The 12200-nt window shown below is 45.5% G+C and overlaps 1 pseudogene; it reads right to left on the reverse strand.

Annotated features, from left to right (window-relative positions):
- Positions 1-642: 642 nt before the first annotated feature.
- Positions 643-12200, reverse strand: part of LOC103743788 — a 13139-nt pseudogene continuing 1581 nt past the window's right edge.

Genomic DNA, 12200 nt, shown 5'->3' on the forward strand with positions numbered 1-12200 from the left:
GAGAACACATGGTCCCACAACCACTCAGACCTACGGTTTATCAAAAAGAATTAGACCCCGTACTGATAGGCCAAGGAAGAGGTTTAAAACTGTTTTAAGCCATTAAAAGACGTTTTTATAATGTGTCTGATCATTCTAGGCAATTAAGAAAATTCCAAAAATGCAGCCACCTGTATTATGCAAAATGTGAGATGCAGCCGAGACAGATGACGGCAAACTCACGTATGGAACTGTTGCAGTCTTATTACCTGTAAAATATCAATAAATGAATAACAGAGCTTATCAAGAGATTGAAAACGAGCAGATGTTACTTAAAACACACTTGTGGTGTTCATACTGTAATATTTGCTAAAACTAAAGGAGAACAAAGGAAAGTTCTCGTTTATAAGATTGTTTGCGTGTACCTTGACTTTTACTTGGACCATAAATTGATCGGGTAATACACAGCCCACACTTTTCAACAGTTATAACAAATGATTTATTAGCATTTCCATATGAAATAAATGCACCACCCCATTTTTATGCACCCATTTCTAGAGACACCCTCAACATCGGTTCCACACTGCTTCTGGCTTATTACAGTCTACAAAATAGAAGATGTTTGCAAGTATGTGCAAAGCTTCGGCCCACTCATAGCACTGCTTAGCTGTCATCTTCCTCTTCCTCCTCTTCTTCCTCAAAGCTGTCCTGCAAGCGCCCACTGTCTTCCTGGTCTTTAAAGCCTTCTCTTGCTGTATTCCACTGCAGGTGATTTTCTGGCACAGGCTTAACCTCATGGACTTCCAACTTCAGATGATATGATCCAAACCCATATAGGCTTGTGATCTCAGAAACACTATGTACTGGTAATTTCCAGGCCTCTGTGGTGCAGGAAACTTTAGTTCTACTCCCTCTGTATATTCTTTTCCAATATTTTATTATTTTAATTTTATGTGTATGAGTGTATTGTCTGCATGTGTGTAAGTGCACCTGTGTCATGCAATGCCCATGGAGATTAGAAGAAGGCATCAGATCATCAGATCCCCCGGAACTGGAATTACAGGTAGTCGTTAGCCACCGCCACATGGGTGCTGGAAATCAAACCAGGGTCCTCTGCAAGAGCAGCCAGTACTTTTAACCTGAGCCATCTCTCCAGCCCCTTCTCTGCATCTTTCAATGTGCACAGGTGATGTGACCTAGATATGTCTGCTCCTTCCTATCTTCAGTATAAAGCCGGCTCCACTCTTGATTTTCCTCAGGAAAGTGAAGACTATCTGCAGGGTGTGTAGTTACTGACTTGGCTTCCAGCAGAGCGCTCTCTGCACTGTATTCTCTGTTCCAACCCTTGCCCTCCGCTTCATCGTCTTTGGTTTGCTTTTAGTCGCTCTCTCTCAGTCTCGCTCACTGCCGTGACATTTGTCACTCTGGGAACCTCTACTGCTTTCTTCTTCATAATCACCGCCTTTCTCAGAAACGTCTTCCTCCTCCTTCCGTGCAGCTTCTGCCGCTGTTTGCCGTGTCGATGTAGCCAACACCGTAGCTAGGGATCCCACCGTGACTGCGGATGTCTTCATCGCCTGGTACCTGCGCTTTTATGTCCACGATCACATATGGAAAACCCCCAAGAACAGCCATGACTTCTGCATGTTTTTCAACTTCAAGGAAGTGCGGTAGACTATGACGATCTGATTCTCTTAAACTCACCAAATCCGAGATTTAATTCTGTACTTTAAAAAAATTTCTTTGATTATTTTATTTTATGTGTATGAGTGTTGTGCCTGCACATAGGTAAGTGAACCCATGTCGTGCAGTGCCAGCGGAGGACAGAAGAGGTTGTCAGATCTCCTGGAACTGGAGTTATGAACAGTTGTTAGCTGCCACGTGGGTGCTGGGATTCGAACCCGGGTCTTCTGCAAGAACAGTCAGTGTCCTTAATTGCTGAGCCATCTCTCCAGCCCCTAATTCCTTACTTTTTATGATCAGACACTGTTCTAAGGTTGTCCTCTTCGATGTGAGGGAGATGCAGAAGGGGAAAGTCAAACTGCTGAAGGTCTTGAACAGCCGTCTGGGGAAGCTTCATGCCGTTTTCCAAGGATACCAAAGTTGGAGCACAGAACTCCGTCTTCATGACTCCAGGCCATTAATTATTAGGGGGCAAATTACACTGACCATTTCTTGAAGGAGAGCAGGGCATTTGTCCAACATAAACTGTTGATTTTCTTCAAGAGGCTCAAAATTTTTCATTCTAGCAACACGAGAGAGTAAACGAGCTCTGGCCATCAGGCGATGTGACAGGTAAGTGGAGGCTCGTTCTTTAAATTTATGCTGCCAATTTTTCTGGTCAGATGTGGTACTGAAATATCTGTGCTTTGCCTCTGGCATCTTTATTAGACTGAGGATCAAATTCAGCAGCTCCAGCCAAAACCATAATGAGATGTTCGTGTCCATATTTTAAATTTTAGAAACAAAGTATGTATAAATCAGTGTTATGCATATTAGAAGCTGTTCTATAGCACACTGACCACTACCACCAAGGGCCCACGTCAGCGGAAAGAGTAACCATAAATGCCAGTCCACAAACAAGGAAAACCAGAATTGAATGTTTCTGGTCAACTATCCAAGCTGGGAAGGAAAGTCCAAGCTGTAGCTTGAGGCCCATCTGGGTTTCCAGCCCTTCCCAATGTTTCCAGGACTCTTCATCTGCCAAAGCTGCATGAGCCATGGCTGTCCTCGTGACTAGCTCTTCTTCACCTCCTTTGTCTGGATGATATTTCAGTGACAGCAAATGACATTGTTTCTTCATTCTGCTACTGTTGCTCCAAATCCACAGTGGGAGGCTGTGGCGGAGGAGACGTAGAGGGCACTGGTGGGAACGACAGCAGGGACACTTCTATTTCCTCACCCCCTTTATGGGGATCGTCATGAGTCTGGCCACATGCTACTCTGGCCCCAAGAGTAGTATGCAGAGCAAATTCGATAAAAGGGTATCAGAAAAATACATGGAAGATGTGTGTGGTATCGTTTATGGCCCTTAAACCTCCAGGCAAATATTATCCCTACAGTACAGCAGACAGTTCTGCTTGCAGGACGGACGTTGTTCTCATTTCTTCCTTATAAACTTTCCAGAACAGCCTGAGAATATCAAGAATATTCAGTCCTTATGAAGTGTTACATCTGAGGAATTTTATAGTTAAAGAAAGGTTACTATGCTGTGCCGGCCGTTGATGTGGTTATTTGGTTTTGAAGCTGGCATTGCACCGTGTATTGATGTCTCCCCTTGGCACCTTCATGGTTCCCTCCAAGGCTAGGAGAGCTGCCTTCAGGGACGTGGCTTCAGGACAGTTCAGCCCCACTGCTCCAAATCCTGTGTCCAAAGTATGTTCTGTCTTCAGCAGTAGGGTCTTACCTTCGAGTTCTGGGAGGCAGCCAAGGGCTGTGGCAATAGCCTGTGTGACTTTGGGAGTCTCTTGGACCACCCGGCCAGCAACTCAAGGGAAGATTTCTCCTGTCTGGCACTGTTTCTTGTTATGAAGCCTTCAGCTATCCACGGACTCATGTAGAGATAGTGTATGTGTAACTTGTCATTAGGTTGTTGGCCTAATAGGATTCCCTCTGTTTTTTTTAAAACTAGCTAGGAATGTCTGGGGACACTGACTTGACACAGTGGGCCTCAACACAGGTGACAGAGTGTATGGGTTCCAGTGGTGAGGGCTATGGGAGGGTGCCAGTGGGGATCGGGCTATAAAGATGATTAAGATGGATTGAGACGTTCTGTATGAAAAACACAAAAATTCAAAAAAAACAAATTTTAAAAACTGATTACAGGGGGAGAAAGCAATGCTTTTGATCATGACCCAGTGTGAAGGATGCAGAGCTTGTCTAATTGTCACGGATCTCCAATGCTATCTTGTATGTTTAACCTCTTCCTTTCTCCCTCCAGGCAAGTTCTCTCTCTCCTCTCCTTTCTCTCTCCTCTATCTCTCTCTCCCTCTCTCCCTCCCTCCCTTTTCCTCTCTTTCTCTCTTTCTCTCTCTCCCTCCCTCCCCCTTCCCCTTTCTCTCTCCTTGTCCTCTCCTCTCTCTTTCTCTCCCTCCCTCCCTCCCCCTTCCCCTTCCTCTCTCCTTCTTCCTTTCCTCCTTTCTTCTTTTCTGTTTTGGCGCTGGGCATTATCCCCAGAGCCTCTCTCTCTCTCTCTCTCCCCCCCCCATCTCTGGTTTACATTTCTATGTCTATTATTCTAACTGAACCTCTGGGTAAACCTATCTTATCCCACCTAAGGTCCCCTGAAGGTGCATTAGGGAAGGTTACATGTTACATCCTACTTACTTTGGAATCTTTTTTGCTTGTCTAAATTTGTTCTGTGGATGGGGTCTCAGCCACCATTGTCCAGGCTGGTCCTAAACTCATGTGATCCTCCTGCCTCAACTCTGGCAGGGACCATGGAGTAAGAGTCACTGTAAGCAACTTTGTAACCTGACACCGGGGTCTGTCCGTTCATGATCTTTGGTTCTACAGTAATTTGTAACTGTGGTGGGAATAGTCCTAAAGTGACTTCTAAATCAGTTTCGAGCAATTACTATTAGAAATGAATTATATTCTCTAATTAAAATATTCAGTTGTCCACAAGTACCTGTGCCTGCCCAGACAGACCTAACCATGACTATCTCCATGTTACAGACTCTATCCCTACTTCCCTCAGGTCAAGAGCCCTGTGCTCTGTGTCCTGAGTACTCTCCTTCAAAGAGGATCTGAGCTGACAAAATAGGATTTGACTATGGAAAGAAGGAAGACTTTGGGTAGGAAGTGGGGCTGTGTGGGCTGAGGAATCCGGGAGGAAGAAGCAAGCCAACCGACTCTCCCAGCACTGGAGAACGCGGATTGATGTCTAAAATACCGTGCCTTCCCGAGCCTCTTATTTACTAGAAGTTGTTGTCAGGCTGATTAAACACACTGCTCGTAGCTCCTCCCTGTTAACAAGCCCAGCAATCAGGCCCTTCTAGCAGAGTCTGATTGCCCCATTGTGAGGGCCGGAATTGTCCAGATGGCTCTGTGAGAATGCTTGGATTCTGTCCAGTTCTGTGGACAGCTCCACTTATCGCCCACAAAAGCCTGTGTACGCGGCCCACCCAGAGGCATCATTAGGCATCTTTTGTCAAGTAGTTGTCACAATCCTCGGTATATATTTTCTTCTTCCATAAGAGACGAGACGTGAGGACATTTTCAGACGCGTCTCCCACACTTCACGGACATTAGACTTTTCTCTGAGCTGTCACCAAACTACACAATCAGTTCTTTGATGAAGCACGTAAGTAAATCAACAGCCAAAAAAATAACTTCTGCCAGACGTCAAGAGAACTCAAATATGGCATCCTTTCTTCTTGTCTAGTGACTGAGAGCTTCTTATGAGTCATTATTACTGTTTTATTTAAACTATCAGCATCATTATTAGGGTGTTGCTGCAGAGAGAAAAGTGAAAAACAGATCTAAAAACTATCATTGGCAAGACACAGCGTTTCATCGGAGCTGAGAGCTGTTGTTAGGTTTTGATGAAAATAAGTGTTCTTCTTAGGACTGATGTGTTTCAGAAAATAACACAGAAAACCACATCTATGCTCCATCTGCAATCTTGCATCCAACTGCCAACCACAAAGCGAAATACTTAACATCAACCTCAGACACAGGATGGTCAGTGAGGCCCCCCCCTCCAGCTTCTCCAGCTTTATCAAGGGACTCAGTTTCTCCACTGGCTTCTGTAAATCATCCCTTTATTTAAAGCGTTTTTACTGGGGGCTGGAGAGATGGCTCAGCACTTAAGAGTACTTGCTTCTCCTATGAAGAGCCTGACTTTGGTTCCTAGCACCCATGTCAGGTGACTCACAAACTCCTATAACTCCAATTCCAGAGGAAGTGATGCCTTCTCCTGGCCTCCTTGGGCACTGCACACAAACACAGAAACACACACACACACACACACACACACACACACACACACAATTAAAAATACAAATAAATCTTCTAAATAAGCTTTTTTTCAAGTCTCGCATAAAGCTCCGTTTGCAATAGATTTTTCTTATTCCAAGTGTTAAAGAAGTTCTCTGCAAGTCCTCGGACACCCTCCCGCAGTGCAGCCTAAGGTTAGCTTCACAAGGACTTACTCCAGTCACTGACCATGCATCATCAGGTTTGCATATATGCAAGGAGTTGGAGTGGCCCTGTCAGTCCACAGCTGGTCAGCTAGTGTCATCAGACAAAAACACATGAATAAATCTTCCATTCTTCCCTCATGAACACAGTCAAAAGAGCAGGCCTGAGCCCTGATGCTCTAACCAGCTCATCACAAAACACTGAATAAATGATGACTTCTCCTTCCTCTACAAAATGACAGGTCTAAACAAAATGAGCTCCAGAAAGTCTAAAGTTCTGCAGAACGGCACAATCTCTTGATCAAGTCATCTCAAGCCTCCAACCTTCTCAGTTTCCTCACGTGTAAAGAGAACAAAGCCCAGCTTCTCTACCTCACAAGTGTAAGAGAAGATTAATACAAAATCCTAGAATTACGGCAGCCAGACAACTCTGTTACCCCCTCTCCTGTCAGTGTTACACAGCATCAACCGTCAAAATTCATAGCCAAGAAGTCTAAGCACCTGGAGTGAGACTGAGCCCAAAGCTTAGCTCCATTACTTGCAAACTGTGCTACATTAAGCAAGCGACTTGTGACCCCTCTCAGTCCAAATTCAATCATTATTCCACACAGAAAGAGAAGGGGGTGTTATAAACATCGAAGGGGGAAACCTATTGAGTACTTGTAGTTTCCAGAATTTAGCAGACACTTAACCATGATGAGAATTCCTCACTGCACAGATGAACCCATCAGCAGGGGAGCTCATGGCCGGACAGTAGCAACCCCGTCGTCTCTGTAACCACCTGCCCTGTACCCGGGACTGTGCTCATCGCTTTGCAGGCACCGGATCTCACTCCTAACCTGCTCTGTTTGCCTCCGTACTTTGCTAATGAGTCTTGCAAAGAGGGATCATTTCAGGATGAATTTGTGAATACAATTATTTTCTGTTTGGCAAACACTTTCTTGAACTCTCTCTTTGGAGCCTAGAAACAGCCTAATGAGTGTTTATTACAACCTGCATCTTAATCCCATTTTGCAGACACACTCAGAGAGATGACGGCAAGTTAATCTCTGGATTTCCAGTGTGGTATTTCTTTATCCTATCTCAATGTCCCCTGAGAGCAAAGACTCGCCAGGTGAGCAATGGGCAGAGGGTAATTATAGATGGGCACTGAAGTGGATGCAGGTCACAGAGGAGAGCTGAGTACAGACAGCTGGATGACTCTGGAATCCTCCACCCAGTGCAAGCAAATTCTGGCCAAAAAGTTATTTTATCAGATGCCAGAGGGGTGAATTTTTATGTAAGCTCAATGCAAGGTTGTCCAGACCAAGAAGACAGATGAAAATTGCATGACGTTTGGAGCTGACTGGGGTAGGCAGTCTGCTGACTGCCCTATCTGCTGCCACAGGAAAGGAAGGCCAAGGCCAGCACTGCGAACGAACGTCTCATCTAGGAAAGAGCAAACCTTCCATCTGAAGGAGAATCATGAGGCGACAGAGGCCAGAAAGGCTGACTGTCCACTTTCCTTCTCTCCTTGGGAAGAAAAAGTGAGAGAATAAAGCTCTCTCCTCTCCTTTGTTTGCTCAAGACATTCAGTATCCGCCTTGTAGCCAGCTGTGGGTCAAGCACCGCCAAGGCCAAGGAACGGATCACGTGCTTACACTCAAAGAAGTCAACGTACTAAGTCCAACATGAGGCTGTACAAACGTCAAAAAACGGGTCCAATCATGAAGAACTCACATCTTTTCTTTTTTTTGCTTGTCTCTACAAGTGTGATATGTAGGTTCACATGTGTGGGTACACACATGTATAAGTGAAAACCAGAGACTGAAGTCAGGAATCTCCCTCAACTGCTCCCAGCCCGCTTCACTGAGGCAGGGTCTCCCACAGAGCCAATAGCTCACCAGTATGGCCCTTCTGGCTCGTCAGCTTCCCTCAGGGTCCCCGTCTTTCGGCCCCTCGAAGCCTGGAATTACAGGCAAGCCACCACACCTGCCACACATTTACATGGCGCTAAGGATCTGAACTCTGGTCCTCAGGGTTGGATGGCAAGTGCTTTAACCTGTGAGCCATCCCCCCAGCTTGACCCTGGAAGAGTAGATACTAACGGGAGATGCAGCGACGTCATGGAAGGGCTCCATGCACATCAACATGGGACACTCTGGGTACCAGGAGAGGAAGACGAGCCAGGGAAGACTTGACCAGGAGAGTACCTCTGCACATTGGTAAGTGCAGATGTTTGGACATCACTGACTACCGCGAAGAACTGAGGCTCCCAGCCACGCTAGAACATCAAGGGGGGCTTCCTGGAGGAGGCAGACTTTCCTGCCAACAACTCCACCTTCTCTGTGGAAGTTTCTGGGGGACCAGTGGGATGTCAGAATGGGAGGAAACTGATGATTGCTGATGGGGTCTGGCAGCACCTTGAGTCAGGAAAGTGCAGCTTCCAGAATATGTGCCCTGCGGGATGGGTCACACTCTCCACCCTCATGTGTCAGGAAGGCCACGTCTGAGCCCTGCTTGTCTAACCCAGAGAAGCCTCAGAACCTTGGTTTGCTCCACTGCAAAAGGAGGGCACAATTAGCTCAGGGTTGATTAGAACGTACTGGTGAGTCTCTCCTAATATCCTCTAAATTGTAGAGGTTCGCGGGTTCAGAGAAAAGAAATAAGGGCGTGTCAGTGCATATCCAGGAAATGGTGGATGATGACGTTTATGGGAACAGAAGGTAGACGAGAGAAATAACCGTTTTTGTTGCATTATTTTATTTGATATTGGACATTTTTGGGAAATGTGTCTTTCTGAGGGCAGAAGTTGTGTGTCATTATAACTAAGGACCAAACAGAAGACGGCGACAAACGTCAGAAAGCAAGCATTAGGCCTGTTTATTTTGACCTCTCTAATACATGCTTTTCCCACCGGGACAGAAGTGGTCAGTGGTCACCAGCCACACGCTTCTGCCTCTGCACGGGAGGCAGGACTGTTAAGTGGCCTTTGCTGTGTAAGGAAGCATGTTCGGGTGCCCTGTGGAGGCAGCTCTATGTGTAGAAAAGGTGTGAAAGATTTAGGGAAGAAAAGAACTTCAACCAGTCATAACATGATTGAGTCCTCACAGCACTGTGTCCCCAAACCTTGGAACTATCCTTGACTATTTTTTTCTCTTATGCAATATCTGTTTCATCAGAAAATGCTGTCTGATACGCTTTAGAATGCATCCAGCATCTGATGGCGTGTGTTCATCTCTGATGCTACCACGGTGGTCCACGCCACCCTCATCCTCCCCACAGCATGGGACCACTCTGGAAGGGTTCCCTTTTCAAACGTCATCCCCACATATCAGTTCACACCATATCTGAACATGTCACTCCTGGGCTTGGGGCCCACAAAGTCTCCCTACTCACCCACAGAAGAAGAAAACACGAAGTCTGTGGCATGACATGCTTGCCAGCCCGCTCCTGCTTACCCAGCCTTCCTTGGCTTTGCTGGTGTCTTTGACTTTTTTGCAGACACACACGGCACCGTGGTCACTACATCTCACCTCCCTTCTCTTGTCTCGCTCCTTCCAAGGAACCATCCTGGCTTACGCCTCATGTTGCCCTGGTTCCAATAGCATAGTGACTCAGGAAGAATCCCTCCCATGGATGAGCTCCTCTGTAAAAGTACTGGTCCCTGACAGAACCTGTCCCCTCCCAAGGTTTTATTTATTTTATTTATTTATTTTTAAAAATCCTAATGAGTTTATTGGGCTTCCTAATAGAGCATAGGGTGGAGTTTATTTACAGAAGAGTAGGTGCCCCTTATTTAAGGCTGTGCTGGAATGTTCACACTCAAATACGCATCCTGTGACTTCCTGACAGCCACACAAAATGGTGAAAGAGGTGCCTCATTGTGTTCTTGGCTTACATATCCTTAGCCCCTCCCCCACATGCAGCTAAGGTGGACCGATTGGGTGGGAGGGGTAACTGACTCCTCCATGAGCATGGAAAGAAGGTGTGACTATAGATAGCTTGCCTGCCCGCACAGTGGTCAGAGGACACTTCCAGTTAACACTCCACCAGGATTTGTTTTTATTTATGCGTATGTATCTGCTCATGTTCATGAAAGTGCAGATGCCTGAGGAGGCCAAAGAGGGCGTTGTATCTCCTGGAGCTGGAGTCACAGGCAGCTGGTAGCACCCAGTGTGGGTCCGGGGAACCAAAGCCGGATCCTCTGCATGAGCAGAAGCAGTCTTAACTGCTGAACAATCTCTCCAGCCTCACCCACCCCTAACTGGCTCTCTCATCATCTCCTGACTCAGCAAATACATTATTCTCAATGATCTACTTTCTCCTACCAGACTGACATTTCATGGGGACCAGCGCCTTGATTTGTTTTCTGCTGATTTTCCAGGACCTGGTACATCAGCACAATATACTCTGAATTAATAGCGTGGAGTCATCTTTAGGAATCCAGTGCAGTCGCCTATCTCTCTAAGCGTCTAACTCCAGCTTCAGATTATTAAAGTGCCACCAACCATGTAATACAAAAATCTAAGATACAGCTGTTCATTGACTTAACACGGAAACATTTCAGGAACTGAAATGTTTATTAATACGCAAATCAATATTGAATGAGAGCCATATTATTAAATACATTCAAGGCTGTTGGGTTTTATAGAACTGATGCTGCTTTTTATTAAAGACAGTAGAGTAATTCCAAGCCACATTTAAAGATTTTTAAAATGAAACCAATAATTCCTAGTTTAAATAGCCACCTTACACATAGAAAATCTATTTTACCTCATCGGAAGTCATGATCCACACAGACTACGACGTGACCACTAACAGTATTATACACACTCTTCTGCTTTCTGAGCTTATTTTTCAATCATCAGATGACCAAATATTGTACAAATGTAAAGTGGCATGTAGAAAAACTATTTTTTAAGATTTATTTTAATTTTAATTATGTATATGGGGGCAGGTTGATGTAAACGCACTTGCTTTATGAGGTCAGAAGAGGGTGTTGGAGTCCCAGGGACTAGAGTTCCAGGCAGCTGTGAGCCATGTTTCTGGGAGAGCCCTATGTGCTGTTAACTGCTGAGCCATTTCTCTAGCCCCTGAATTAATAAACACTATTTTTATTATTCCATTTGTTTCTTTGTGTGTGGGTATATGCGTACATACTACGACACACATGTGAAGGTCAGAGGTCAACCAGAGGGAGTCAGTTCTCTCCTTCCAACTACAGGTGGGTACCGGGGATTGAATTCAGGTTATCAGGCTCAGTGGCAAGCACCTTTACCCGCTGAGCTGACTCATCACCCTCAGCCAAATTATTTTGGAATTGTTCTGTATTGATCAGAGAATAACGGGAAATACGCAGCCACCTTGAAATCGTGTTTCTACAGATATCACTTCTATGAGAACAAAGAGGCTGTTTCAAAAAAAAAAAAAAAACACATCTTAAATAAATAATAGTTAAGGTTTTACCTGGCTGTGGAAAAAAGTAGGGAAGTTGTGAGTTACTAAAACAGAGGCTATATGGCCACGTAAGTAAGGCAGGTGACGTGCACCTGTGGAACAAGCACTTGAAGGGCTGAAGGAAGCAGGAGAATCAAGGGTTTACGGTCGGAGCTGGGGAGATGGCTCAGCAGTAGAGGGTGCGGAGAGTTTGGTTTCCAGCACCCAACTTAGGTGACACTTAACCACCTGTAAGCCCAGCTCTCGGGGGATTTGAGGCCCTCTTCTGACCTTCACAGTTACCACCAGTATGCATGTTCACACATACACACAAAGACACACACAGAAATAAAAATTAATCTTTGCAATAAAGAAAATACTGGCAGGCATTATTTCTGAGAAGACTTGCACTAGTTTTGTGAGAAAGTCCTACTGTCCTAGTTTGTTTCTCCATTGCTGTGACAAAACACTCTGACCACTACCAACTTGGGGAGGAAAGGGTTTATTCAGCTTACATCTCCCAGGTCACAGTTCATCAGGGAGCCCAAGGTAGGAACTCAGGTGGAAGCAGGAGCTGGAGCACAGGCCATGGAGGAACTCTGCTTACCTGCTTGCTCTCTGGCCCCTACTCAGCCTGCTTTCTTATGCAACACAGGCCCA

This window comes from Nannospalax galili, unplaced genomic scaffold, assembly GCF_000622305.1.
Source record: "Nannospalax galili isolate Female #2095 unplaced genomic scaffold, S.galili_v1.0 scaffold1962, whole genome shotgun sequence".
Taxonomy (NCBI): domain Eukaryota; kingdom Metazoa; phylum Chordata; class Mammalia; order Rodentia; family Spalacidae; genus Nannospalax; species Nannospalax galili.